At 37.0% G+C, this 27,228-nt stretch overlaps 1 pseudogene; it reads right to left on the reverse strand.

The window, feature by feature from the left end:
- Positions 1 to 395: 395 nt before the first annotated feature.
- LOC107713993 (arf-GAP with SH3 domain, ANK repeat and PH domain-containing protein 1-like) overlaps positions 396 to 27,228 on the reverse strand; it is a 46,498-nt pseudogene continuing 19,665 nt past the window's right edge.

Here is a 27,228-nt window from a genome sequence, read left to right on the forward strand (position 1 = left end):
CATCCTAAATTTAACATTAGGACTGAATCCAGTTTATTCACTTAAATGTGAAGTTGTCCTTTTGACTGTTTCCAGACTTTATTATGCTACAATATTAGCAACACAAGAATCCATGATCTGGAGTTGTGCTGGATTGAACATCTAAACAGATAGACGTGGTCCAACAGTGGGCTCATCAATGGGATCTAAACAAAACAGTCCAGGAATGGTGCGTCCACAACTTTATACCACAATCATGAAGTTGTTTTGTCTTGTTCACGGAGCAGAGATGTTCTTTGTGCTGAATTCCCGTTATTTATTCCTTAGTTGATATTATTTAATCGTAACATGACCTAAAACAGAGAAACAAAACCCATAATAAACTACACTTGAAGGTTCCATCCCTCTCCATGCTGAAACACTGCCATGGCTACGATAATACTGGTAGGCAGGATAACACAGTTTATGAACAACACATAGTTTACACATTTTACCCTTGAGGATTAAGGGAGCATGGGTTTGATACTTCATGTTTCGTTGGTTTGGGGACTGTTTGGGTTTCAGCAGCTATGTACAGAGGCAATGCCCACAGTCCAGTGTGAGGCCAGAGAGAGCGGAGCTTGTGCTAGTTAGAGAGCCTCTCGGCTGCCGCTTATACGCTGTCAGTCTGACAGAATGTGCACGAAGGACATTGGGAAGACCCCTTTCCGTTCAGGCTTCCCCTCTATGTGCCCGATCTGTAAAAAGGCAGGTTGATGAATGTGATGGTCTGTCCTAAAACGGAATTAACAATGCTAGTGGCAAGCGCACTGCGCAGATTTACTTACCCACCACTCCTGGTCTTCCTCTCCTGTAACAATTATAACCTCCCCCTCCACAAAAGTCAACTCATCGTCATTATCCGCTTGGCAATCGTAGATGGTTTTCACACGCCTTACTTTGTTCTTGCCCTGCACAGAGATGATCTCCAGTTATTAGTGTTACACCTGTTGATCATTTCCAGTATGCATTACTGATCAAAATTTTGGGGTCAGATAGATTTTTTTGTTGTTTTTGAAACAAGTCTCTTATGATCACCAAAGATGCATTCAATAAATGAAAAATACAGCAAAAGCAGGACAATGTGAAGTAGTATGATTTAAAATAACGGTTTTGATATATTTTAAAATCTATTTCATATTTATTTTATTTTTTATATTATATATTTTATAACCATTACTACATGGTTCAGTGTCACATGATCCTTCAGAAATCATTCTAATATGCTAATTTGGTGATTAAGAAACATTTCTTTACAATATTAATGTTAAAAACAGTTGTGCTGCTTAATATTTTTGTGGAAACCATGATTTACAGGATTCTTTGATATATAAATAAATGTATTTTTTTAACTAAGAAAATATCTAAACTAATGATTTTTTTACATATTCATTTTTTTATTTCACTTTTTAAGCTCAATATTATGCTAAATGTGTTTAGTTTTACAACGATAAAATAATAGATATAGGTTGTTAAAGGGATAGTTTACCCAAAAATGGTACTCTCATGAACGCGCATCAAGACTGACACGGAAGAGAAGAAATTGTTGAATAAAGTCATTATTTTTGTTTTCTTTGCGCACAAAAAGTATTCTCGTAGCTTCATAAAATTACATGTCACATGGACTATTTTAACAATGTCATTTCTACCTTTCTGAGCCTTGAACATGGTAGTTGCATGCTGTCTATGCAAGGTCAGAAAGCTCTTGGATTTCATCAAAAATATCTTAATTTGTGTTCCGAAGATGAACGAAGGTCTTATGGGTTTGGAATGACATGGTGAGTAATTAATGACAACATTTTCATTTTTGGGTGAACTGTCCCTTTAAAGTGAGGACAAAAAATAATTTGTGCACTGGTTGTTAAGCTAAAACCTTTTGGGTCCACAGTACATATATAAAACTTTTTAAAAGGTCTTCCACTCACCACTGTGTTTATTTTCCGTGGCATCGGGACTGGCATTTCCACAGCTCCTGCAGGTGCACCATTAGTGTCCTCACTGGCCTGTCTTGGAGAGAGCTGCTCCTGCTGACTGGATGACTGCAGCTCTGTCAGCTGGGGCTTTGGACTTGTTTCCTCCTGCGATGTTTGCCTCTGTGTGGTCTCAGCTGCTGAAGACATCATAGGCTTGGATGGGAGGTCAGAGAGCTGCGGCTTAGGGGGAAGATCCTTAAGCTGAGGTTTCGGGGGCAGGTCAGAAAGCTGAGGTTTGGGAGGTAAATCCGACAATTGTGGTTTTGGGGGAAGATCAGATAGCTGTGGCTTGGGGGGAAGGTCTGAGATATGCGGTTTCTGCGGCACCTCCACAGGCTGGGAGCGTTCTGCGGGTTGTGGGATTTTAGGTGGCGGCTCAGTGGGTCTAGTTATTGTATCTGAAGCTCTGGTGGGAGGAGTGTCCTGGGCCTGTGGGGGTTTCTGCAGCACATCAGGACCGGACTTGTCCACTGAGGGGAGGTGGATGTGTCAATCTTTCGTAGTGCCACTGAAAGATGTGTAGGTCGATATAAAGTTCAAAATTAGAAATATAAATAAATCACTTATAGTTAATGTCATGTGAAATGTACCTTTTTGAGGTAGTTTGGGAAGAACTCGTGGGCCAAATGTTGCTTTTGTGTTCATAGAAGTAGTGCTGAAATCAAGAAGGGCATGTCATTAATATCTCTATAACAGACTAGAAAAACCTTCATGATGGATTTTCAAAGGTAACATGAAAATTATAAACGCTAAATCTTTATGGTCTCATGTTTTTACCTTCAAGATCAATTTGACATGCAGTAAAATGCACAAATGATTATTGTGCAAAATAGGACTATTAAATTTTTAAAATTTAAATTTTTTCCATTCCCATTTTAAATGTACATTTAAAAAAAACAGCAGGTTTTCTATATCAAGCAGGTTTGTCTGAATGTGAGTGTGGTGCAGCACCTTTGCTGCTGCTGAATTCCCTCAAACTTATTGGCCGGGGACGTCCAATTTGCAGAAGGAGGTGTGGACTCACTTCCTATGAGGTTCAAAATAAAAAGAGAGAAGAGGTTTAAAGCGGGTTTGAAGTTCCTGTATTTCATTAAGAGCTTTGGCCATGTTTAACACTCTTGTTTTTATGTGCATGGGACTTTCATTGATGTTACCAAGAACAAGTTACTAAATGATGATGCTTATTTTATTATGTTAAAATATTTTCTCCAATCCCAGCTTAATATGCCAAGTTAACTATAAGCAAGCCAACTGCATGTTGATTTTCTCTGAAAAAAATATAAAAGCTGTCAGTTTGTTAGGGCATCACAACCAGTGCAACAGAACAAAATTAGCTCAACCAATGACATGAGTTTGGGGGCAAACTATCTGTTTATCCGACCAATGGAAGATTAGATTAGAGTGTTTGGGGAAACCTGTTTGAAAACTGGCACTTTTCACAAATACGGTATATTTTTGTATGTACGGTAAGACTTTTAAAAAGCATTAATGTATTATTGGTTTGTATTTGTTAAACAGACTATTATTTAACGCTAAATGAACCTAGCAAAATGTATTTGGGCACATTAAATGAACCAAGCATATAAGTTTCTAAACACATCCAATGTCATTTAAAGGTGACATATCATGAAAATCGGACTTTTCCAGGTTTTAAGAGCTATAATCAGGTCCCTGGTGCATCTACCACCCAAGGAAACGTGAAAAAGATGAACCCAGTAACGAGCGTGTCTGATTTCACTCCCCTAGTGACGTCGCAAAGGGATCTCATTATAATATTACCGCTCCTTAATCTGTAAAAGTTTACACCCCTGGAGCTGTCATTTTGATTTCGCAAGCGACAACGGTGTACCAGTTCTAATGCCATGGCGAAAGTTTGAGCAAAACATGCTAACTGTTCTGGCTTTGAAACAGCCTGTTTCTGCTTCCACTCAAAATAGGCATTTTCAAAATAATATAATAAATGATCTGTGGGGTATTTTGAGCTGAAACTTCACAGATATATTCTAGGGACACCTGAGACTTATATTACATATTGTAAAAAAAGGCATAATATGTCTCCTTTAAAAAAATAAATTCTTGACATTCTCGACTATATTCAAAAATTAAAATGATAAAACAATGTTACAATTTTGACATTATTTCCTAAATTGATTTTCAATCTAATCGTAATTATTATTAACAAATTTTAACCACCATTTTAATTTTAGTTATTCTAAATTCTTGCTGGTGGAGCTAATAGCACAGAAATTACACACTTTACCTTTAAACAAATTAGTAGGCTAATTTAATTGCAAAAATGCAACACAACATGAACAAAATTAATTGTTGTTATTAAATTGCAAAGCTCTGAATCACAAAATGAAAAGAAAGCAGCCTTAAGCTGATTAATATGAATATCAAATGGAGATTAACCACTTTAACTCTCATTGTGGGGTGAGGAAAGAGAAAATACTGAAGAAAATGTAAAGTCAAGCAATAATTGTATTAACATCCTTGGGTGTTTGTTATGTCACGAGTATTATAATACTCAGAAAGCTCTGACTTTGATCATTAACACATACTCAAGAACAAGAGCCCTAAATCAATTACTCAGAGTATCACTTCATTGCAATGGGCATATGAAGATCAGTCTCAGAATTCATACCCACCCACTTCACACCACCACCACCACCACTATCAGCACCAAAACAACAAAATTGCAAGAATTTTGCTCTTTTCTGTCAGCAGAGGTGGCGACGGAATGTTGTTTCTGCAGTCACAAAACGGAGATGTTGCCACCTGGACGCACCTTTGCTCTGCGGGCCCTGAAGTATGGGGCTGGGGGGGTCTGAGAGGGTGCGCTTGTGTCCGGGAGGTGGAGGAGGCGCTCTCTTCTTAGACAGAGTGGAGCTGCCTCCTGCACTCGATTGTGATCCCAGCGGCAGGGAGGTGGGCGGTCCAGTGGACGGAGCTGAAAGAGTGACGAGATGACGTGATTGGTCGAAAAACAAGTGAGGCCTGATATGATCCCAGAATGCAGGCGGCAGGCTAATATCCGATTAGTTGAAACTAAAGCCAAAGGTTGCACATTCCAGTTCAGTTTGCAAGCAAACAGTGGTTGTGGTGTGAGAGGATGTTTCATAATCACTCACGATTAACCTCCATTGATAGCACATTACACCTCCCCCGCAATTAGAGTTAATGCAAAGACATCAGGAACATGCAAACATGTCAATATACCAACATGTTTTACCTTTCCAGGCACCTGGCCTACTCGTTTTTTTTTCTGCAGTGTCATGCATATTAATCTTAATAAAGGTGTGTATACCTTTTGAAGTGGTCTTGCTGGCTATTGTGGGCCCCTCTGATACTGGAGACACAGGTGTATCGGTGGAGGTGCTGTAGACGGGATTGGCAAAGGCTCCGTAGGAGAGTCGCTGTTTGTCCTTGTGTCCTAAATACCCCGGCAAGGACAGCTTCTCCTGAGGGGACACGCTTGAGGAATGACAGAAGCTCTGAGGTCGGGGAGAACGTTCTTTCTTCACTGGACTGGGCTGGGGATGGAAAAACTATTTATTTGAAAATAGTAAAACCTTGCTATTACAACTGAATGCACTGGGTGGCGCTGTAGATATGCACTGTTGAGGTGGTGTCTAAATGTAGCAATATTTTGATTCTCATTGCCGTTTTCAGTTTTCATTTCTCAAGTCATGGATCTCTGCAGATGAGGATCCACTTTTAAGATGCAATCAAATGTGATTTTGATTTAGGAATAAATTGAAATCGCTTTGAGAAACTTTGCCCCTTATAAAATAATTTTCTGTGTCTTAGTGGGCAGAGAGTAAGGCTGTTAAATTGATTGATCGCGATTAATTGCTTCCAAAATAAAAGTATGTGTTTACATAATATATGTGTGTACTGTGTATATTTATATGTATATAAATACATTACAGTTTACTGTACTTTGTTATTCTTGTAATTATTTACATATAGCTCCTAATGAATTGGAAGTCTAGCACATTCACAGAAAATGGTTTGCTTCACATTGCAAAATAAGGTGGATAGACTGAGTTATACCATACTATTTATATGTGCATTACTCTAACAGCAGCAATATACTTCTCAAATTGTTTTCAATGTAAACTCTGGGTAACTCCGGTAAAGTTTTTTTGTCTTATTTTTCTCTTAATACAGAAAATTACTCATAATGCTCATGCTTACTGTACGAGGTGCATAAAAAAGGAGCTCTTAACTGACAGAGTAAAGCAGAGCTCTAGTATAGGGAGATATGGGACAAAATAAAAGGTAGGCGCACAAACCTTGTCATCTAGGTCATCGTCACTCTCGTCGATCTCCTCCAGCCGCAGATTCCACTCATACTCCACATGCACATGAGGATTAAACCGCCCGGTTGCTGCCTCCACCAGCTGCGCATCCAATCACAAACCATTAATGTAATACACTTCTCCTCTCTGACATTAATGCCAGAAAAGGCCATGTTTTGAGTAATTACATGACTGTATAGTGAAACTGCAGGTGGCTGTATGGCAAAATTCTTCTGTAATTAACAGTGTCGGCAACACAGAAGAATAAGCACTGTGTACAAAATGATCACACTCACTAGCTCTTCACACTGTGCATTTTTCAGTCGTCTGGCAATGTCCAAAGCTGTCTCCCCATTTTGATTCACTGAAATAAAACACATAAATCGCATAAGAAGAGCCTTGAGATAACTATTGTAATTAAATTAAGAATAAACAATAACTTTGTTTTTAGATTTTTAGCAGTTATATATTATGTTTTGGAAAATTTACATATATTTATATTGTGCAAGAAGCAAAAAAGCAAAGCCTCCAGGTTAGGTGTGGTGACAACTGTGTATTACTCTGTGCAAAGAATTTGAGGAATGAAACATGTCGGAGGACGAGCCTCCAAGTTTATTTAGAATTTTTTTTTAGAAAAAAATTATACTTCAGAAAGGATGCATTCAATTCATCTATGCCATTACAAAAATACATTTCATTAAAATAGAAAACTGTTAAATTGCAATTTTTAACAATATACATTTTCATACAACTGTTCTATACATTATCATTTACAATTCACAATTTTAAAGGAACACTCCACTATTTTTGAGAATAGGCTCATTTTCCAACTCCGTACCATGGGTGCAGCAGGCGCAATGATATTACGCAGCGCCTGAAAATAGGCAGCAAAGTTCCTTGATTATTACGCCGGAATAAGAGTATAGTTCCTAGCCATATCGGCCTACAAAATCGCAACTTTTCATTTTCCGTCCGTCTTAGTACACGATGTAACTACAGAAGAGTCAAGTTTTAAATAGGAAAAATATAGAAACTCTTTGGTCATTTTTGAGCGAGATGCTAACGGTCTAATCAGATTCAATGATCTATGCTAAGCTAAGCTAAAAGTGCTACCGCCAGACCCGGAGATCGGCTGAATGGATTCGAAAACGGTAAAACTCAACTGTTTAACTCTACGGGAGTTGGAAAATGAGCCTATTTTCAAAAATAGTGGAGTGTTCCTTTAAGCTGAAATAATTTACAACAATCAATCATCACACAAATTCAAAGTAATAAATATCACATTTATTTTGAAATAACTGCAGATGATGTCTCTATTGAAACATCTTTGGGGAGATGCTAAAGATAGTCCACTTACCCAAGTCAATAGATGGTTTTCCCCTGAGCAGCAGTTTGAGACACTCTGTCTTCTCATATGTGCAGCTGTAATGGAGAGCAGCGTTTCCACTATCCGTCTGTCTGTCTAGAGTTCCACTGTACACACACACATCCATATTTACCATCTTGCAGCTTAATTTTCTCCAGTGGACTAATGTGCACAACAGAATATTCTGTCCGATACCTGTTTTGGACGAGAAAGTCCACCAGGTGCAGTGAGGTCTGGTCTGATGTCCGCACAGCAAAGTGCAGCGCTGTCTCTCCCGGGTCCTGTTGACAGTAATTCAGTCAGAATCAGGACAGCATTACTGAGAATTATTTGAATTTAATCAAATATGCTATATAGCTATATAGCTTATTCTTTCAATTTTCTGTGTGAACAAGCAGATTTCAGATCCTCTAAAATGAACAGGAAGCATCTTACAAAAAAAAAAAAACTGAATACTGATGAACCCTTGGGCAACCATCGCTTCAACCTCACATTTGCAAAAAGCCACACTAGTCATTTGTCCTGAAGTCAGTTCATGTACATTCTGGGGAATAAATGACTATATTTCTCTAAATAAGCAGCATATAAATCAGTAGGTCCATGACAAACTATTAGTCAGAGATCAATACCCGTCCTGCTTCTGGAAATGGATCCATTAGCTCCACTCCATCTGCATAGAGCTGAATAAGAGCCATCAGGTCTCGAGTTCTCACGGCCTCGTACAAGTCACCCTGTCTGGCTGTGGCTGTAGTGGCTGTCCTCCGAGCAAACCTGTGCTCCACATACTTCGCGTTTATGTACTCCTTCCTCTCGGTCCTACAAGATTTAAAACCTCATTTCAAAGCATATACTGCTTTACATAAATGAGTGCATTAACTACTAAACAAAGGGTCATTCTCATAGCTAAAGTCTGTAGTTCTGTCTACATTTGTTACATGTCTGCTATGTAGGCTGGTACTCACATGTCACTTGATGGTGTTGGCTTTGGCGAAGGACTCGGCATATTCCCTTCTAATATTTCATTAAAACTGCTGTTACCCACATTCTTAGCCAACTGTGGAAAAATTGCAATCAGCTATTAGTAACAAGCATATTAACAGTTCATAGCATAACTATAATTTGTGCATTTCTAAATAGAAATACATTCGTCAAAAAGCTGATATAGAAAGCTTGATAATTTGTAATTAACATACATACAAATTACTGTTCAAATGTTTTGAGATTGGTAATACTATTTAAATGACTATTTTCTCATGCTTACTAAGGCTGCATTTATTTGATTTAAAATCCAGCAAAAAAATAGTAATATTGTGAAATATTATTGCAATTTAAAATGACTGTTTTCTATTTTAATATATTTTAAAATGTAATTTATTCCTGTGATGCAAAGCTGAATTTTCAGCATCATTATTCCAGTCTTCAATGTCACATGATCCTTCAGAAATCATTCTAAAATGTTGATTTGGTGCTCAAGAAACATTTCTTATTATTATCACTGTTGAAAACAGTTGTGCTGGTTAATTTTAGGGAAAACTGTGATACATTTTTTTTCATAATTATTGGATAAATAGAAAGAACTGCATTTTTATATAGATTATAAAAGTTCTAACTGCCAATGTTTTGAGATTGGTAATATTATTTAAATGACTATTTTCTCATGCTTACTAAGGCTGCATTTATTTGATTTGAAATCCAGCAAAAAAATAGTAATATTGTGAAATATTATTGCAATTTAAAATGACTGTTTTCTATTTTAATATATTTTAAAATGTAATTTATTCCTGTGATGCAAAGCTGAATTTTCAGCATCATTATTCCAGTCTTCAATGTCACATGATCCTTCAGAAATCATTCTAAAATGTTGATTTGGTGCTCAAGAAACATTTCTTATTATTATCACTGTTGAAAACAGTTGTGCTGGTTAATTTTAGGGAAAACTGTGATACATTTTTTTTCATAATTATTGGATAAATAGAAAGAACTGCATTTTTATATAGATTATAAAAGTTCTAACTGCCAATTTTGATCAATGAAATACATCCTTGCTATATAATTGCTAAAAGAATCAAACAACACTTACTGACCCCAAATTTTTTTTAAATATTTTAAATGACCAGATTAATGTTCAGATTACCAAGAGTTCAGAAGTGCCGAGTTTGTCGAGTTCCATGGACTGGATGCGTGAAATATGGACTCCCATTTCCCTGTGAATCCCAGAACACTCGATGCATGTCAGGATGCCCAGGTTAGTGGATAACCATTTAGGCTCTAGAGCAGATGAAAAAGGGGAAAATTAGGTCTTTTATTGTATTTGTTGAGGACTGTGCATTCTGCCATTCACTTCTCAGCCACAAGGTGGCGCATGAAGCTATAAAACTCTATTTTGATACCTTGCTTGCTGCACTGACAAAGTGGGGACTTTGTGTCAGATCCAACTGCTACAAAACTTTCATATACTAACTCAGCTAACCTGGTGCACCACAGTCACAGCAGACTTCGTTTCCAGGCATGCGCAGCACGTCCTCGATGATGGTTTTGGTCAGGTCTTCCAAACTGTCATCTCCAGCACTCTGCTCCCCACGGAACGCCATGTTCAGAGCCTCCTCCTTACTGTTAGTCAGCACTGAGATCCATCTGCACATCACACATTCACATATATGCATTAATCGCTTGCACACCTCTACAGATGGACACCCACATGCGATAAATTATGTGAAACACCACACGAACAAATAAAGGTTTGCATACAACGTTTACACACAAACACTCATTTATATATTAATATAAATGTGACATACAGATATTATATATCAACAGACACACACAAGCTTAATAACTCACAGCAAAATATACTACACAAAAAGGATGGCCAATATATTGAATATTCACAAAATATTCACAATGAATTTACTGGCTTTCACTTTATTCTTAGATTATACATATATACAGCAAATATTGTCATGTAAGATGAAAAATCCATATATATATAGTACTGTTTAAAAGTTTGGGGTCAGTAAGATTTTATTTTTTAAAGAAATGCATACTTTTATTCAGCAAGGATGAATTAAATTTATCAAAAATATAATGCAACACTTATTGCAGTTTTCAGTGTCACATGATCCTTCACAAATCATTCTAATATGCTTATTTGCTGCTCAAGAAACATTTCTTATCATCACAGTTGAAAACACTTGTGCTGCTTAATATTTTTGTGGAAACTGTGATACATAGAACGTTTATTGATTATTTCAATTCCATTATTGATTATTAAATTTAATGCATTCTTGCTGAAATTAAACGTCTGCATTTTTTCCACAAAAAAAAAAAAAACGGAACTGTTTATAGCCCAGCCAAGGATGAAATACACACAAACACACATTCATCTCATTAACATGCAGAAGCACTCATACACACACATCTTGTTCTCACTCGTGAGCATGAGAACAGAGAAATAACAGATGGAATCAACTCTCTACCTCACACATTCACACTTACATCACAAACTCCTGTTCATCCTCTGCCTGGAAATGATATGTTCGATTATCTGCAGGGGGAAATAAGCAGACAGATTATTAGGGGAAAGAAGTGCATTATGTTAACTGCCCTGAACACTGCACTTAGTGTTCTCTGGCCGAGTAATGGAGTTAGACTTCCAGAGGCCATGCTAGCACTTGGTATGGATGAAAGTACTCTGAAGTTTGGCGGAGGAAATGTGTAGCCACTCACGGGAGATGAGGTCAAAGCACTTCTTATCCTCTCCGCTGGGTTTAACCTGGCAGGTCAGCAGATTCAGTCTCACCGGCTGCCTGTTGGACTGGACACAGCGTAATTACAGTGAGTAAATGACCCGCAGATAGACAGACATAACAGAGCTTCGCCAGGGCTCAGCAATGAAGATAGCCTGAGAGCCTCAGTTTGAGACTCGATGGACCTGTCACTTGCCCTATAAGACCAAATATGTCATCAAGACATTTACCTGGCTAACAAACATGAGGCTTTGTCAAAACTGGAAGAGTGACCTGGAAGCATTAGTTAGTTACAATGAGTTTAAAAAAAAAATCCCATTGCTTTTTATGAATGTACAATTTTTGAATTTCAGCTATTATTGTAAATAAATAAAAATTAATGTTATTTGTTGTTATAAATTATTTTATTGCATTATATTGTATATATTTTTTTGTTATTTATTTCAATAATTATTTATAAACATTTACTGAAAAAATATATAACTGATTTCTTGTTCACACATAAAAAAAAAACGCTGCCAAAATAACATATATATCTTTGTAGTGGGGCCAGTGAAAATATTGGAAGGGCAAAAAAAAAAAAATGTATTGCTCAACTTATTAATTGATGCATATGTTACTAAACATACTGTTGTAACAGTATTCAAGTATACAGACTAAACACTCATATTCACAATTAGTTTTCTGTATATCTAACTCAAATCCTAGAGAGAAGGTTCTACTGGAAAAAAAAATTATGAAAAACAAAAATTATTAAAAAATTATTATTTAAATTTTTTTTTTAATCTACAAAAAGGCTCTTCAGACAAAAGCATTAGCTGGATGTAATGTGATAAAACAGATGTCTACAGCTCCATATTGGTAACAATAACAGTTGTGAAAAAATGAACTGCCAGTACAGATCTTGTCTGACATCTACAGTAGGCAGTATTTAAGAAATCATACTTCAGATACATGTAAAATATTTCTCACCGTTTATAATAAATAACAAGTAACTGGTTACAAATGGAGTATCCAATACATCCTGTATTGGATGCTCCATTTGCAACCAGTTGTTTCTTCAAAAATTACAGACTTAAGAAAAAACCATGGGATGTGTTTAACCCACTGTATTACCATTCAATAAATTCGGGAAACATTCATGTTCAATATAAATGTAACAACTATCATGACTCATTGTTTTGTTTCTGAATAATTAATACAAATTAAAACTTCATTTTGTTAAACCCAAGGTGACTAAACAGAAATACCAGCACTGCAGGAGCACTTTTATACTGATGAAACACACAGACGTGATAGCAGAAAAGTTCTTCATATTAAAATGCTATCAGACAGGAATATGAGCACATTGCCACAGAGATCGGAGAGCAAAATGCATTCGCTCCACACGGCATCTGCTGAGCAACAGCGTCCTTTCAGCAGATTACACGAGGAAACTCATAGACCACCTGGGGCCCGGAGCATGCTGGGTCTCGCTCGTGCTAATATCATTAGTGTATGAGTCAGATCGCACCGGGTGCATGTTTCCATGGTAACTGGGCAGCACTACCCCCCATGTTCACCTTTACACAGCGAGTGAGAGTTTTCAGTGCTATAATGAGGAAACGAAAAGTCTTAAGATAATTAAACTGTGGCAGCTGTGTTGCGTCACTGTTTATATACAACAGTTTGAAAGCTACAACTATAATAATTAAAAAAATCTAACTTAAAAATATTACCTTCTTTCGATCGATAAGTAGTACTATAATGAGACAAGTATCCTTTTAATGCAAATATCAGCTAGTCACCAAGCATGAGTATATCTTGCAGTATGACAAGTACTCACTGTGGCATGGGAGATGGTGAGAATGCCGTTTTTCACTGAGCACTTCCTCCTCTGCCACACTTTGCGGATCCTGAGAAAAAAAATTATTACATCCTTCCTTAGCATCTCTAAGAATTGGAGGGAAAAGCAGGAATTTTTTTTACATTTTTTCAAAAGAATTCAAATTCAGTTTTGTCTCATCCAGTCTTCAGTATCACATGATCCTTCAGAAATTAATATGCTGATTCTCAAGACACATCTCATATTTGTATCAATGTTGAAAACATTATTAATATAACTGTTGAAAGCAGTGTGTTTTGTAACATTACCTGTCACCTTTATTCAATTTAGTGTGTCCTTGCTGAATTTAAATATTAATTTTGTACTGGACCGGACCGGAAAAAAAAAAACTTACTGAGCCCAATCTTTTGAATAGTAGTATGTTAGATAACATCCTTTCTAACAAATTAACATGCATTATTAACATTATTAACATTCAATTATGTAGTAATTTAAACATAACATTTGTGCCTCTATTTCTTTAAAAACAGCTTATTTAAGGAGAGTGCCAATGTTGCATCTAGGGAAAAGCATCTTGGTGCCTGATGTTTATACTGTATTTATTTGAATGGCTTGACACTCTAAAGCCTGAGAAAGCAGTGCTCAGAAGCAATGTGCTAATGTTGAATCAATTAATTAATTACAGTGTAGCCAATTCCATTAGGCACGATAAAGAGACAATTAAGTGGCACTACACAGAATATTTAAAAACAACAACAACAACATCAGACTACATTTCACGTCAAACTGAGCTCACCCATCACTTTTCTTAAACAGATAGCCCTTCTTCTCACTGCCAAACTCCTTATTGCCCTGTAGCTGGTGCATACTGTACCCGCTCTGCTTGCTCTGAGAATCCTGCACATCATCAAAAAAAACTGCCATAATCTAATAAATAAAAAGCATGACATGATTATAGTTTGAGTAAAACCTTTTTTCTTTCTTGAAGAAAAAAAAACAGTGTGATCAAAATCTGAAACTACATTAAAAGTCTGGGATTTTTATTTTTCATTAAAACTGAAAAGAAAGTTTTTGAATTTTGAACAAAGAAAAAAATTATGTAAAATGTTTATGTTTTACACAAAATGTAAATGTTATATGTAATTCTACATTATTAAATTAGAAAAATGCAAAACTAAAGGAAAATTAAATTATTTTTTTAGTAGCGCTTTCAGACTTTTGAACACACATTATATATAGAATAAAATCAAATGGGGGAAAAGCAGTCTGGCAACATTAGATGTTACTTTTATGAACTTACTCTCCTAGACTTCAGTTGGAAGGCAGTGAAAGGGAAAAAGGAGTCAGAAATCCAGATGTCAGATTGTTATTATTGCAGTGTGCATAGAATAAAAATAAGAGCGAACCTTACATTATACAATATTCACAGCCGCGTTCGAGGATAATACAACACAGAACATTGTTATTCAATCGAGACCAGAGACGTCCGGTTCAAATGGACATCAACTCCAAACAAAACACATAAAAGATCAAACGCTGGGCTCTACAAAAGAGCTCGTGTTGTCACTGCCTGACCCTCATGTCCATGTTTCCTCTCTCTCATGAGAACGAACGTGTACGCTTGCACACAAACACTGAAAACTTGCTTCACATGTCTCACAGAGGCGGCAAATGTCATGACAAACTGGACATGAAAAGCAAATTCACATCCGGACTCGTATCTTTAATGTCGAGTACAGCATGTAAATCCACTTTTGCATACAAAGACAATTCTACATGATGTTTATGAAAGGAATTGGCACTATTCTGATAAATTACTCTGTGATCAGTAAATCAAAGACAAAAAGGTCTCATCAAATTATTTTGGATTAAAGACAGAGGATATATCCTCCGGTGATGTACCTACCTCTTTCTGGTCCAGTTGTAAAGACGATTTAATGAGGTCTCTGAGAGCTGTGAGCTGTTTTTTCTCTTCGTCCTGGGTCTGTTTTATCTGACAAAACAAATGTAATGTGTTAAAATATAGGGCGAAATAAGCAATATAAAACAAACACCTCATTTTAAGATGTTTCATAACAGTAAACACTCTCTTGAGAAGGCATTGCTAGTGAACATTTATTACATGTTCGAAGGAACAGTTTGATTTGATCTATATTTTTTCTGTCTGAATATGAGACAATATTTTACTTTCATAGGCTCATATTAATAATGCTTGTCTCATGATATCATATTTAATATAATCATAATGTTCTCACAAGTAGAGCGGTAGTATAACTGAACTAACAACATATTAACAGAAAACAGCAAAAATAATTATAAAATGAAAGGTTAACTAACATTATAGAGATCAGCTGCTAATTTTTCTATATACTGCTTCAACTTGTCAGCGGTTTTCAAGCCATCCTGGAAAAAACTGAAAGAAAACACAAGAAGAGCAAATGAAAGGCTGTAAGGCATTTGTTCAACACTACATCAAATAATATTCAAAAGTTTGGGGTCAATAAGATTTTTTTTCTTATTGTTTTTGAAATAAGCTCATCAAGGCTACATTTATTTGATCAAAAATCAATACAGTGAAATATTACTACATGTTAAAATAACTGTTAGCTATATGAATACATTTAATTTTTTTTCTGCTTTTTTGTGAAAACCGGGATACATTTTTTTCAGGAATCTTTGATGAATAGAAAGTTCAAAAGAACAGCATTTATTTGAAATAGAAAACTTTTATAACATTATAAATGCCTTCGCTGTCACTTTTGATCTTTTGTCCTTGCTTTATAAAAGTATTAATTAATTTTTTTTTAAATATCACTAACCTTGAAACTTTGAACGGTAGTGTACATTTAATAACTGTGTACAATTTCAAACTCTTCAAAGGTAATATATCTCCACTTCACACACTTAATACGGATATCTTAACTAATCTAGGAGACAATTCTTAGGAATTACAGTAACAGACCATACATCTGTTAAGAGAAAACAGAATTCTGGGACACTCACTTGCACTGTGCATGATAATACTTGATAAGATTCTGGAGGAGATCCACTCCCTTCTTGGTCTTAATCTCGTTCACTTTGATCAGGTACTGTTGGGAACCATGGACAATAAAGCACATAGAGACACTGGTGTGTTAACAGGAAAACACATAAACACTGCACACTTCTAAACACACACATGCATGCTTTGAAGTGGTTAAAGTGGCTCAGCTATAGGAATTGTGTTTAAATGCCCCACCCAACCACATCTGGTATAAAACAGAAATATATAACAGAGGGTACCGCTTTAGCCTGCATCAGCTGTTATTATAATTTACACAACAGTTCTTTCTGGTCCTCGATTCTGATTGGCTCTGAGGAGTGCAATATTCTAGTGATATGAGAACTCCAACTGTTTTACCGTTTGTATCACTCTGCTTGCAGTATTTCTCACAGTGACTGTCATGGCGGACGTCCAAATCCACTATAATTTTATAAATAATACTGTGCTTGTGTCACGGAATGTAGTTTTAAGAATTTTTTAGGCGTGAATGTACTTGTTTATGCGGTTTGTTAAAGGTGGGGTAAGCGATTTTTCAAAAACGCTTTAGAAAAATGATTCGGGCCGAGTAGCAAAACAAACTTGTAGCCAATCAGCAGTAAGGGGCGTGTCTACTCATGATGTGGAGGAGAGAGCGTTCAGTGCACAGGACGGACATTAGCCGAGCCAAGCGACAGAAAGATAGAGATGGCGGATAAAAAACAAAAGAGGAAACCGTCTGCGGAACAAAAGAAGGCTTAAGGCAATAAGGCAAGAAGTAGGTGTCCGGTGTAGACACGGTGTAAAATTGGTTTTTCTTTGTTTCTCAGAACTAATCGTTGCCTGGGTTGCATACGTATGTGTGGGGCGGAGCTATCAAAATAGGGGCGAGACCCTTTTGGGGTATAGGGCGTGTTCGTTTTGGTGATTTCAAATGTCAACATTGGCTACCAGAAATCGCTTACCCCACCTTTAATAAAGATAACATCTATTTGAAAATTTGCTTCAAAGGTTTTGGAGATGTAAGCTCCAGGTGGTCAGCGGCCATTCAGCGCTCATTAGGGTTGGGTATCGAAAACCGGTTCCATTTTAGAATTGGTTCCAAATTTCCAAGAACCAGGTATTCGATAAGACACGTGCATTTCGATTCTGCTTAACGATTCCTGCGTTCGCATTTTAATGTGATTTAAAACGATTTAATTGCAGGAACGGAAAGAACTTGTGCCTAGTTTGCGTGCAGCACGCACAAAGCGCGAGCACAAAGAACAGCGGTCGCGGTGCGGGTTCCCGGTTTGTGTCCGCTCTCTAACCATTCCGTGCATTTCCACTGTTGAAAAGGTTGTTCCGGGCCAGAACTGACTTCTTTCATATTTATCGACCAGTATGCAGAAAACTACGTTAGTATATCATCATAAACACAGCCGTTTTTGTCTTAAGTGAACGTAAACAGATGAGAAAGAAAACGCACGTGTACTGTGTTTTTAGATCTGCGTGCGTTCTGTGTTAAAGAGACAGCAGCCTATAAACACTCTGCCTGTCATTAATGTTAATCAAAGAAAATCAGTCACTGATCTTGACTGAATATATTTAATAACTTTGATTGATTAATCTATATTTCATTTATGAAAAGAAAACTATGCAGTGTTTTTAAACTTTTAATTACAGTTTCTGTACCTGAAATTTGGTCCTTATATTAGATTTTTTATCTTATTGGAATCGAAACTAGGAATCGATCAAATTCAAACGATACCCAACCCTAGCGCTCATGAACCCGCTGAGAGCAGCCTCACCTCGGCCAGATCTTCTGGAATTTGCTGCTGGCTCTGATGTCTCTACAGTGGTTAAACATGAAATATAATTGGGTAAATCTAATGGACAGTCTTTAGTCTCATTAATATACTTCATACTTTTTTTTGCTTGTATTATAAGTTTATCTGTATATTGTTTTGATCATGAAATCCAATTGTATTAAAAGCTATTTATTTGATTGAGCCTTGGAACCATTTTTGTTTCATTTGATGATTAAATGTTTTGCACTTCATAATTCAGCATTAAATTGTTGTTATAATTTTTTGTTTCGATCTCAAAGATGACCAAATGCTCTACTGCAGACCTGATCTCCAGATAAATTCATCATGGATATATATATATATATATATATATATATGTGTATACAATATGTATAAAAACAGCAAAATTCCATGTAAAATTATGTTTAAACATAAAGCTGGTCTGATATCCTGGTATGTCTATACTCGAGCATATTCTGCACCTGAAAATACAAAGCCCACTGTTGCTTGACTCATGAATATTGATCAGGTTATGTGAATGGATGGTTCAGCAATGTTACCTAGCAACGTCAGAATGGCCTAATTAATATTCATGAGCTAAGACACTGCCAAGCCATGATGTCTCAAGCAGCCGCTTCAAAACTTGCTCCAGAGCTGCTGAGTGAAACGCGAATGCATCTGAAAATCTCCTGGCCTTTCACAACACCTCAAGTCAGAGAAGACATCACGGCAGAAGAGAACAAGAAACAACCTGAAGTTGCTGAACAATTAAAACTACCATCAAGCTAACTTATCTTGGTGAAACGAAGTAAAGAAACAGAAAGGTTCCATTTTCACAAGCCCACACACCTCACACATCTGCAGTTGAAAGATCCTCCGTTCCTTCTCCATCTCCTCTGCGATCTCTGCGCCGGTGATCTCTGTACGGATCATGCCGTGCTGCTTGGCATGTTCCCTCTTCTCCTTCTCAATCTTTGTGCTACAACAAAAAGGAAAGAAACAGAAGAAACAACTAGCTTAAATTTAGCTAGAGGTTACCGCAAATGGCTCTTTGACTATGATGATGATATATTGTTGTGTTTGAGCATAGCCATAAAACGGCTGTATATCAACACATTACATTAAACAACATTTTATATACATGACAAAAGAATATAAACACACAATAATGATACTTACAACTTGGTCTCATAGTCTTTCCAGGCCTTGTCGAAAGGCTTTTTAAGATCCTGTGTTGGGGAAATAAAATAAATAGTGCAGGAAGCAATTAGGTTTACTGTGCAGAGTTATAGACCATTTTTCACAGTTGTTAAACTGAACACATTATTATACAATATAAAGCACCAAAGAAATCAAGAGATTTGATCACTACTTTGAAACTCACTGCGCTGATGTACAGTAGTGACTGATATGGACTGTGGTAATGCAATTGCTTTATCAGATTTTCCCACTCTCAGGAACCTATTCTCTGGAGTTAATGACGTTATTCACTTTGCTACTGCCCAAATGTTCATCTGCTCAAATAATAATTGATCATGAAACATACGCGGATGTTTTGGAGTGTGTTACTTTACCTGAGGTGTATCAGCTTGCTGGCTTCTTAGAAAGGGCATGAGCATACATTTGTTTACAGCATGAATATATTCCTACTGCTGAAGCAGAATCCAGAAGCTCACAGCAGTTTTTGTTTCTGAATACATATAAGTCAGAGCATGAAAAGATGTGACAGGTCTCCCTCGGTGCTGTTCTACACTTTTATGTAGTTTTTCATTCCTATTTTTAAGAGTTCCCATCTATTATGCTGTTTTGCACATCAAATAAAGCTGGAAGCTTGAAGCTGAAGCTGGACTTATATATATAATATAAAGTCAATTTTAAAATGTAGGAACTGAATGCACACTAAATTTAGATAAAAAAATATTATATATATATATACACACACACACACATACTTTTTTTCCGGTCAATTTAAAATCTAACATTTAATCTTGACATTTAATAGTGCCTCACTGTATCCCATATTATAACATTTAGTGTTTAACAACACCATCATCTAACACTCACTTAAAAGGTCTATACATAAAAGTATATAAATAAATAAATAAAAATAATAATAATATTATAATTAATTAATTAAATTTAATTTCAGAAATTAATAAACCATATCTGTAGAAAATCTCAAAATTAACATCAACTTTTCTGTACTGTACATTATAATCTGCATTTAAAATGACAGATTTTAGTTTTAAGTGTATCCACATTATTTTGGATAAATTCTTTTTTCATGAAATAATATTATTTACTAATAGTAAAAAGAATACAGATCAAACATTTGCTTACACAAACATACATATACATATACATATACATATACATACACACGCACACACATATATATATATATATATATACACACATACATACATACACACACTCACACATACAGTATATACACACATATCATTCAGTATATCCACTATATTGAGCTCTGCAGTAATTCTGATGCAACTGAATATAAAAGCTGTCTTGTGTTTTGGTGTTTTGTCTTGATTTCTTAATAGAATTTAAGAGTCTCTGAGTGAGTCCTGGTTACACATACATGAGCACTGGTGTAGGTGCTTTTTAATGGTTTATAAGGCATCTGTTTCAGTGCAGGAAAAATTTTAGAGAGAGCTGATAATGTCCTCCAGGGACGGCACTTATGCCCTTCAACTGCCTCTGCCTCTGTCAATAAGGGCTTTAGAGAACGGTTTAGTTTCCGCTGAGTAAGAGGGTGAAAGAAAGAGAGAGACAAAGTATGAGCGTGATAAGAGAGTGAGAGAGAAAGAATGGGGGCTGGTAGGTATGTATCCTAGGTCTACTGAGCAAAAAAGTGAAGCCTCATCACTTCCACTCAGAAATTCAGCTGATGCTGCAGAGGCTCTTAGCCTGGGTCATGCTAATGTGAAAACAATCAGACAGCCTTTCCAAAACCGCTCAGTGTGAGACGGCCCTACACTCAGTGTAAGTAATTTTCACAATCACTACATGTTTGCCTTCAAGCCTGAGACATCAACAAGCGTGACAGGAGTGGTCAGTCTGACGCCTGAGCTCTTTACCCCAGTCAACCAGTAAACATTTCAAACTGACTGAGTCAAAGGGCCTTAAACACTCCCACACAGTTTACTAGCGCTAACAGTGGCCATTCCTTCAGTACTGTGTTTCATAGAGGACAGTGACGTGAAGAACTCTGTAATTTAACTCCAACCAGATTTACAGTGTGCGTTTTTTGGTCCAAAGGGATTCATTTAAGGCGGGTATGGAGCAGTAAATCAGGGTGTTCCTCAGCGGGGACCTTTCCAATTAGTTTAGTCCAGAGACTGCGATGTAAATCTTACCCCCTTCACTCCCTTTAGATCTCCTTTGAGCAGAGAGTCCAGGGTGAAGATGACATTGTGGCTGAGACTCTGGAGCTGAGGAGAAGAATCAGAGGAGAAATCATACAGCTTGTGATCAGAAAACTTTACAATAAATAAAATAAATAATAAAAATGTAAAAATAATAAAATAAAATAAAATATTAAGACTAAGACTAAGAAAATAAGATAAGAATAAAACAAAATAAAAATTACACTATCCCTTACCAGGTTCTTGAGGAGAGCGGCCAGTTCCTTGATAAGGCCAGAGAACTTGATGAAGGCTGTTCCCAGATCAGAGTTATCTCGGCTGATGAAGTTGCTGCCAAACTTGTCCAGTGCCTGCCCGTAATTCTCTTCATTCTGCACATGCTCTGTAGAGAATAATAACAAGCCATGCATATTATTATAGGATTGGAATATATTTTATTTTAAAAAATGACCCTATTGGGTGGAGTCATGTCATGTCAAAATGGTGTCCATTTCCAAAGTTAGGATAGTTGGTCACCCTCATAGTTGTCTCATAGTTGGACAACCCAATAGTCACCCAAAAATGAAAATTCTCATTAATTACTCACCCTCATGTCGTTCCCAACCCATAAGACCTTCATTTATCTTCGTAACACAAATTAATATATTCTTGAAAATGAATGAAATCCGAGAGCTTTCTGACCCTCCATAGACAGCAACAGAACTACCACGTTCCAATGCCCAGAAAGGTTGTACATCGTTAAAATAGCCCATACGTTGTGGTACTCTCATGAACATGTGTCGAAGACTGACATGGAAGAGAAGAAATTGTTGAATAAAGTTATTTTTGTTTTCTTTGCACGCAAAAAGTATTCTCGTAGCTTCATAAAATTACAGTTGAACCACTGATGTCACATGGACTATTTTAACAGTTTCCTTATTACCTTTCTGGGCCTTGAACGTGGTAGTTGTGTTGCTGTCTATGGGAGGGTCAGAGAGCTTTCGGATTTCATCAAAAATATCTTAATTTGTCTTCTGAAGATTAACGAAGTTCTTACGGGTTTGGAATGACATGAGGGTGAGTAATTAATTACAGAATTTTCATTTTTGGGTGAGCTAACCCTTTAATAGGTGTGTTTGACTTGAAGCGGCGCTGCGCAGATCAATCGGTGTATGACATCAAAGTACCGCAAGAGCGATTCAAAAGCTTATGGAGCCATTTGCTCTCTAATTGCTCTCATGGTACATTGATGTCATACAGCAATCGGTCTGCTCAGCACCGCTTCGAGTCGAACGCGCCTATTTAAATAGCATAACGTGAAGGAAGAAAAGAGAATTCCGCAATTCCCTGTACATTTGTCAACTAGGACAGCTTTCTGTGTAAATCTCAGCCCACAGGTTGTAAACTAAATCAATAATAGCCCTTCCAATACAAACATGCGGGCACAGACAGAGAGTGTGGTCAAGGTCATCAGCACCCACAGGAAAATAATGCAGGTGCCCATTAACAATTTGTCCATACCAAAAAAAAACATCCACACACGAAACAGTCTTTTGTTTGATAAAGAACATGAAAAGAAGTTCTAACATTACCATCTCTAGAGCCGTATAAGTTTAGGGTCTCCATATATTAGGAAACAGTATTGACACCACCAGCATCTGGGACTGATTCATCATCTTCCCATAGTTCCACACTGGGACCCCAGCCCATGACAGAGTGACATTATTAGGTCATTTGTCTTGTTGAGTGGAGCCAAGACATCTGGTACCCTGAAATAGGGGACTGTCACCTTCTTTAAATGATCAGCTGGGAAGGTTTACTGCAGCCTTTTTGGACTCAGAGGAACCTAAGGGAACCTCAGAGTTTTAAAGGTGCTAATTTAAATTAAAGGTGCAATAGGTGATTGTCTTCAGAAACATTTTTTGTTATGCTGGTTGAAAGTCACCTTTAATGTGTAAACTCTCCACAAACCAAAATAAATAAATAAATAAATAAAAATAAATAAATAAATAAATGAATAAAGAGTTGAGTTAATTTCTGACTGTTTATGTCCTTGTTACGATCGAAGTGTCTTACTCTTAGGAGCTTATAAATTTCTCCCAAATGCACAAACTTCCAAAACTTACTATTCTCTACATTTTTGAATAATAGAGAAGTCATCAAAACTATGAAATAACACAAAATGGAAGTTTTTCTGTTTTTATTTTCTGATCAGTGAAGCACTTTGCAACTTTGAGCTGCATTTTATGTATGAAAGGTGCTATACAAATAAAATTATTATTATTTTGATTTATATAGAACCTTTCATATATACATTAAATACAAAATAAACACTACTACTATTTATTATTAAGGGGGAAGTCGTGGCCTAATGGTTAGAGAGTCGGACTCGTAACCCAAAAGTTGCGGGTTCGAGTCTCGTACCGGCAGGGATTGTAGGTGGGGGGAGTGAATGTACAGCGCTCTCTCCCACCTTCAATACCACGACTGAGGTGCCCTTGAGCAAGGCACCAAACCCCCAACTGCTCCCCGGGCGCCGCAGCAAAAAATGGCTGCCCACTGCTCCGGGTGTGTGTTCACGGTGTGTGTGTGTGTGTGTGTGTGTGTGTGTTCACTGCTGTGTGTGTGCACTTTGGATGGGATAAATGCAGAGCACTAATTCTGAGTATGGGTCACCATATGTGGCCACATGTTTTTAGATTTTATTCATAAATCACATACATTATAAATATAAATGATAACATATATTGCTACTACTACTAATATTTATTATTAGCACCATTATCATAGCACCTTTCATTAATTACATACATACAGTTTTACATTATGTAGACATTTAATTATATACATTAAATACTAATACTTATATTAATAATAATATAAGCCACTAGATTAAATAATAATAAAATCATTGCAAACATAAATTTCGTTAACTGTCGAGACTTCTGAAGATAAGTAGATCGTGCATGTCACAGACAGATTAAAAGATCGCAGACAGATCTAAACAAGACTGTAAGCAAAGTGACATAAGCAGACCTCTGCAATTCAACAGAGAATAAAAGCCCCATGCCAAGTGTCAAGAGCTCAGGTATTAATCATCAGGAACCGATTAGAGTGCTTACTATACAGTCACATCTGATTAAGCAAGATCGTGACACAGAGGCCACCTGCAATGCACACAGCAGAGAGTCGATAACACAGCGGGAGCCGGTTTACATCCTCTGCCTGCCGCCCACAGTAACGCCCTGCACTTAATAGCATAACATGAGATGCTCCACACTTCAGGAAGACAAGTGAGCAGAATGATGGTGCATCATGAGCGGCGACATTCAGCTGGAGCTGGTGTGATTTCATTCATAAACCGAAAAGGTGACAATCTGCTGGCATTTGCTGAATCGTGATGGTGATGTCTCTGCATCGCTGAAGAGGTGTAGAGGACGAGTGCTCTCTAAGGGATACTGAGGTCAGAGAGAGGTCAGCCAATCAATCTGATCAAGCACTACAGCTACAAGAGGAAGTCTTACATATCACATCACTTAAAACCACCACATGGAGATCTGGTACTCAGAAACAGTGGACTGTCATCTTCTATAAATGACCAGCTGGGAAGGTTTCTGGACCCAGAAGAACAACCTGAGGGAATCTCAAAGCATTAAAAGTGCTCATTCAGGGTGATTCAGGGCAAACCATTAATGAACCAAAAAACGTAGTTTCTTTTTTCTGACCGTTTATGTCGTTGTAATCCGCTTTTAAATCTCTCCCAAATGCATGCACTTCCACTCAACAGATTGGACAGACATATATATTTTTTATTACTTGAAATAACACAAAAGCAAGTACTGTTGTGTAAAAAAAGTGCTCTTTCTAAAGTTTTTTTCAGTGATGTCAAATCGATTAATCACGATTAATCGCATCCAAAATAAAAGTTTATGTTTACATAATATATGTGTGTATTGTGTATATTTATATGTATATATAAATATACACACATACATGTATATTTAAGAAATATATGTAATATACATGTATGCGTGTGTATTTATATATACACATTTATTTAGAATTTTAATTTTGAAATATATTGTGAAGTACTTTCAGACTTTGAGCTGCATTTTTATTATGAAAGGTTTTTTAATAATACAATTATTATTAATAATACAATTTTAAAATTATTATTATTGTTATCAGTGGTAGTACAGTAGTAGTAGTATTGCTGCTATTAATAATAATAATCATTGTAATCATAATTTCTGGAATTTCTTATTCATTTCTTGACTGGAAGCCCTGAATAATTAGGCTGCTTTTGATCCCAATCAAATGCAGTTCCCTTTCGTGGAACTTCGAACTGCGTCCTCTAGGGGTCGCTATGGGGAACGCCTCGTCGTGACCCGTGTCTGAAGCCTACATTGAAAAAACACCAACTTGCTTGGCCGGCGACAGCCATGACGTCACTACCGTCGCGGCTAGTACAAAATAGGCGCCGGTAGCGCACATCATTCTCTTCTTCGTCTTCACTGACCGGTCTGTCTTAAGACTCCTTTGATTTTAATAAACTCATAACAAGTTAACTGATCAAACAGCACAAGAGCCAAAGACATCGGTCTGAATATGTATGGCTGTAGCAGTGCTTTTATCATCTTTTTAGCCTTTTTATACTTTTATAGTCTAGTCGTCCATTGTGACCTATCTCTAGGTCACACAGCAGCAGAACACATTCATCTGTCCTGTTTTTGAGTCCTAAATATACTTACATCCACACACTGTTTGGTACTCAATCTCCAGCCCTGATCCCAACTTTGCAAATGTCAATGTCTGACTCAATGACTGAGTGTAAATATTAGGCATTATGCGGCCTTTATCAAACCGATATTTGGCATCTGGACTGTGTGCTTGGCCAATAGGAGAGGAATGACATTGAAGAGTTACAAGCTGATAAAGGGCAGAGAAGAGACTGGATGAGCCAAAAACCACTCATTAAATGGTCTGGAGGATTTCTTGACCTTTCATGCTGATTTACCCTAGAGGGCATGTAAGCATTCGAGTTTCCCTAGAAGGAATGGGGGAAGAGACGGTAGCCAGGAGCCTGTGAAAAGCAAGCGCTATGACTTCTCACTTCAGGATTGTCGGTTAGAGTAGCACTTCACCAGGAATTTTTCAATTAAACAAGTTGAAAGTCACTTTGACCTTTTTTACAGCTATGCATCGTATCAAAAAGTAACTTTCTCTGGAAATTTTGATTTTAATATTTCCAGAAGTAGCCTACTGTTGAAGAGCTGGGTCAAAACTCACCTTGACCCGAGTTGTAGATTGCTTTGACGGATTTCTTGACCTTTTGTAAAGCTGTTCGGTCCTGGTCCAAAGCCTGGAGAGGCAGACAAAAAGAGAAGAGAAGAGGATGGTTATAAAACACAGCTAAAAAAGGTCTGTGATTCATTTATGATTCATGATCTTAGAATTCCAGAAGAACTGCATCACTGGCCACACCTCGAGGGGCAAAACCAAACATTGGGAATCTGGAGGCATTTCCAATGCTCATATGGGCCAACAGGTAGAGAAAATGTCAGAGATATTCCCTGGAAGACCAAAATTACGACTAGAAAAGTAGCTTATACCCTTGTGAACTGCAATATTTATAATCTGATTAAAAGCAAGTCAGCCAACTAATAAATAAAATCAACATTGGACAAGATCTCCTCAGAAAAGACAGCCTAGAGTGGCTAGACAACTTAACATACCAGTGACAGACCCTTGACACGCAGTTTCCTAGCAACCGTGGCAGCACGAGGACGGGGAGAAAACCCTTCGACCGTGCTTCATTGTCT

This window comes from Sinocyclocheilus rhinocerous, unplaced genomic scaffold, assembly GCF_001515625.1.
Source record: "Sinocyclocheilus rhinocerous isolate Xijiao unplaced genomic scaffold, SAMN03320098_v1.1 scaffold2043, whole genome shotgun sequence".
In the NCBI taxonomy this organism is placed as follows: Eukaryota; Metazoa; Chordata; class Actinopteri; order Cypriniformes; family Cyprinidae; genus Sinocyclocheilus; species Sinocyclocheilus rhinocerous.